The following is a 4,813-nucleotide window of genomic DNA, read 5'->3' on the forward strand; positions in this document are numbered from 1 at the left end:
TCCACACTGTAATCCACTATAATTATTTTGAGATCCAGCAAAGACAGGTATTTTTAAAGCCTTATTCATAGCTGATAAATAGTATTTCTGATCTGGGGAGGGATCTGTAATCCCTTACCTGGAAAATTTCTAAACCCAGGTGCTGTGGCTGAGTTATATCCCACCAGAATTCATATGTTGAAGCCCTAACCTCCAATGTGATGGTATCTGGAGATAGAGCCTCTGGGAGGTAGTTAGGTTTAGATGAGGTCATGAGGAGGGGGCCTTCATGATGGGATTCGTGCCCTTAAAAGCAGCAGCACTGGGCCAACTGCCCTTTTTCTCCTACGTAAGGACACAAGAAGGCAGCCATCTGCAAGCCAGAGAAGAAAGCTCTCACCAGAAAAGGAACTCTGGCAAAGCTTGATCTTGGACTTTCCAGCTTTTCCAGAGCTTTGAGAAAATAAATCTCTGTTGTTTAACAACCACCTGCCAACCTATGCTGTTTTGTTATGGGAGCCTGAACAGACTGAGACATCAGGTCAGGAGCCTTTATATCATATCTTCACAATATCCTAAACTCCCTATATCTTGGACTTCCTGGTGGCTCAGTGGTAAAGAATTCACCTGCCAATGCAGGAGACGTAAATTTGATCCCTGGATCAGGAAGATTCCTTGGAGAAGGAAATGGCAATCCACTCCAGTATTCTTGCCTGGAGAATCCCAGGGACAGAGAAGCCTGGCAAGCTTGTCCATGGGGTCGCAAAAGAGTCCAACATGACTTAGTGACTAAACAACAACAACAAATCTTGTATCTCATCACTTTGTATTGTTAGTGTCACTTCTGGCCATGTGACCTTGGATAAGTTGAGGACTTTCCCACATCTTAGTGTAATGATTAAGTGATTTAATATATGACCTCACCTAGAATAACATCCGGCAAATAGTAAACATCTAGTAAGTATGAAAAGCTGATTTTGTCATTCACTGTATCATCATGGGACTACCTGGCTAAATTATAAACTCCATGAGGGCCTATGGACTTCGATTATGCCTAGGAATGAACGTGGTGACACAGCACATAAGTAAATATTCGCTAAATTAACGGCCAGATGATGAGAAAGGAGAGAGTGATTAGGAGAAAGGAAACATTTTCAGGAAGCATATACCACATCTACACATAGAAACAAGAGCTATCTTCTCAGAGATTTTAACAGAAATGTATAAGTTGCAATTTAATTGATTCATCACACAGCCAAAAAGATGAGGAAAGAATAGTACAGTATTCTCAGAACAACTGTTTTGCACATAATAAAATACCCATTGTAGAATTTTGGGGGGTGTGCTCTACCCTAAAACCCATTAGGCTGCTGGAACACCCATTGTGAAGGTTTTGGTTTTTCATTTAATTTTAATAAAATATTTTACTGGAGGAAAGTTTGGAGTGTGATACCAATGAAGTGTGTCTACTGCTTTAGGTGACATTTCATTTCTGGACACCTGTGGAGATGAACACACTAAGCCCAATGCCTGGGAATTTTGGTTGCTGGTTATCCAAAAATGAAATGTCATGTATGAAAACTTATTTTTTATTGTTTAATATCCAACTGTCTGCCCAGCAAATCAGAATGACAAAAAATAATAGCTATTTCAGGATGCGGCACTACGTGCATGACAGAAAATACATCTCATTTGGAACTTCAGTCCTATTCTTGATGAAAGATCTATGAAACATGAACTTTAAAATATTCCTCATTACCCCCTGAATAAGGGTGATTATGATCCTTTAATTTTGCTTTGACTGAAAGTAAAAAGCAAAAGCATGGCTATACTGCACAGTTGCAGCCATACCATATGCATAAACAATCCATATCTCTAGGCAAACCTTTTATAGCCTAAATAAGTCTAGAAGACAATGAGAGCAGTAAGTTAGATTTAAACGCAAGATGTTGATCTGTAGCTCAAGGAAGTCAGAGCAGACAGAGAGCCTGTTCATTTCAGCATAATTCCCACCTTGGACTAAACTGTCTGAAGAAATTTAGCATTACTCTGCTCCACTAAAGACCAAATAAGTTGCATAATTGCATAATTTAATGTCCCCAAAACAAGAAGAGGAGAAAATTCTTTTTTGGTCCATTCTCCAGCATTCAAACATAATGCCAAGATAAAGCTTCCCAGAGATTTCTAACCTAACTGTTGGTGTTGGACAAAACCCATGAGTCCTCTCTGTCAGAATACCCCACATCAATTCCTATGGAAAAGAAGGAAAGAATCAATATTCATGAAATCCTTGTGTACATTTGTTTGGGAAGGTCACATCATGTTTGGAGAGAGTCAAGAAAATCTACTTCTCCTCCTTCGGAAATCTACAGTGACCATCACTGTTTCCATGCACCAAACTTCCCACTGACAAGAGCAAGAGGTAAGCTAATTAAATAAAGTTTGGAACATGCTGCTTAATTTCTTCATGAAAAGGTCCTCCCTTGTTTTGTGTATGTTTGTTCAAAGGAATTACCTTGCAGCTCTGACTACATCACATTGATAATTGCTTCAAAAGATGTATTTCCTTCTCTTGTCTAGTGACTCTTCACTCTTTCCCTGGGTACTAGCATCTGGTCATATGATTTTCAGTATTATTTGCATGCTGATGATGCCCAAGCTCATAAAGTCATCCCTGATTTCCGTTTGAGTTTCAGACTGTTATATGCAACTTCCCACTTGATGTATTCATTAGGATGAAGAATAGAAATCTCAAACATAAACCTTTTAATCATAACTCAATTCCCATCCCATACCTATTTCTCTCACAGGCATCTGCTCACTTGCTCAAACTCCAGATCTATGATTCATCCTTGATTATTTCTTCCCTTCTTCATCAGCAACCCCTGTCAGACTGGCCTCCAAAATAAATAATGAACAAGTACAAACTTTAATTAACATAGTGATAAGTGTCATGAAGACTATGAATCAGGATGATATGAGAGGATGGATTGGGGAGGTACTTTTGGTAGGGTCATCAGGGTAGGCCTTTTTAGGAAAGTGACAATTTGGTCATCTGGACATCCAGATGGAGACATTTCCAGGCAGAATCAACTACTCTTAAGAAAAAGAAAGAAGGCTGTTTTGAACGAGGGAGGAAATACCATGATCTCTGGCTGCAAAGGGAGATAGGGGTCAACTCACATAGGACACTTTAAGCCAAAATAAGCACTTTGAAGTATTTACCCAAGCACAATAGCAAGTCATCAGCAGGTTTTAACCTGGGGATAACCAGATATGTTTTGTTTTTAGAAGATCACTCAAGATCAAGATCCTCGGGCAACATGAGCTGAATTCAGTTGTATCCTTCTACTACCTTCGCCACCACACAGAGATACTATTGATCCAACTGAATACAACAGAAATGCTGTGTAAAAGCACACAGCAATAAAATAGAATACATAATCAATTCAGAAGAAGGGAAGGAGGGAGAGGAGGAAAGAAGGGAGAAAGGAAGAGAAAAACCTTAAGAAACCAAGATGAAAAAAGAACTCAAACACTGTGTAGTAATGCTGACAAGTGCTGAGAGAGAAGCCCAAGGTGGCCTGGGTATGCGTGTCAGCCCTGGATGCTAGAGTGGGAAGCAGGGTGGGCGTGGGGGTGAGGGGGTGGAGGTGTACTCTACCTTGCAGGTGGAAAAAGGGGACAGGGCCTGGGGGAAGTGTGAGGCAGGAGAAGAATCCTGCAGAGGCTGAAGCTCCTGAAAGGATTCCCTGTCTGGATAAACAAGATTAGAAAAACCTCACCCATCAGCTCAGGGAAGAGGAAAGGAAGGCTTGCAAATTGCTGGGAATCTGAGTGGAAAACAAAGCCTTTCATGAAACTGAAACCCTATAACAGAAACGGCATCAGAAGTTACAATGCCCAGTGAGTGTAATAAACTTAAGTCAAGAGGATATTACGAAAACTTCTCTAGAACTAGTGAATCCCTGAAGTCCAGGCTAAAATAAATGCAAAATTGAGCACCAGGGAGTGTCTGATTTACATGGAGAAAACAACAAGAACTCACAACAAAAAAATTGCAAAACACACAAGAAATGAAACCATTTGAAGGAGAAAAGCAGCTACAACCATTAACAGATGTAATACCAATATTCTACAGTAGTTGACAAAATCTGAAAGAGATTATGAAATAAGAATGGAAACTAAAATCAAAGAGCTTATGCTAAGGAAAAAGAAAACACAAGTTGAAAACAAAAACAAAACACATATTGCTTTAAACATTAAAAAAAGTATTTATTCCAAAACAATTTTAAGAACAAAGCTGGATGCCTCACACTTCCAGACTTCAAAACATGTTACAAAGCTACAATAATTGAAACAATATGGTCCTGATAGAAAGACAGACATATGAACAGATGGAACAGAACAGCTCAGAAACAAACTATGCATATATGGTCAAATGATCTTTGACAAGGGTGCCAAGACTACACAATGAGGAAAGGATAAGTCAACAAATTTACCTGGGGACTTCCCTGGTGGTCCAGTGGCTAAGACTCTGCACTCCCAATGCATAGGGCCTAGGTTCAATCCCTGGTCAAGGAACTAGATCCCACATGCTATAACTAAAGATCCCGTGTGCCACAACAAAGATCAAAGATCCTATACACTGCAACCAAATAAATAAATATTTTTAAAGGACAAAAAAAAAAAAAAAAAAAAAACCCCACACACAAATGTGCCTGGAAAACTAAATATCCATGTGCAAAAGAATAAAACTGGACCCTTATTCTATACCATGCCCCAAAATAAATTCAAAATAGAATAAAGATTTAAATGCATGACCCAAAAGTAT

The 4,813-nt window shown here is 39.3% G+C and overlaps 1 non-coding gene across 1 annotated transcript; it reads left to right on the forward strand.

Annotated features, from left to right (window-relative positions):
• The first annotated feature begins 4,490 nt into the window (after positions 1-4,490).
• Positions 4,491-4,563, forward strand: TRNAG-CCC (transfer RNA glycine (anticodon CCC)). The gene has a single exon. It is a non-coding gene; the product is annotated as a tRNA-Gly (tRNA).
• Positions 4,564-4,813: the final 250 nt, after the last annotated feature.

This window comes from Budorcas taxicolor, chromosome 12 (genome assembly GCF_023091745.1).
Source record: "Budorcas taxicolor isolate Tak-1 chromosome 12, Takin1.1, whole genome shotgun sequence".
Taxonomy (NCBI): Eukaryota; Metazoa; Chordata; class Mammalia; order Artiodactyla; family Bovidae; genus Budorcas; species Budorcas taxicolor.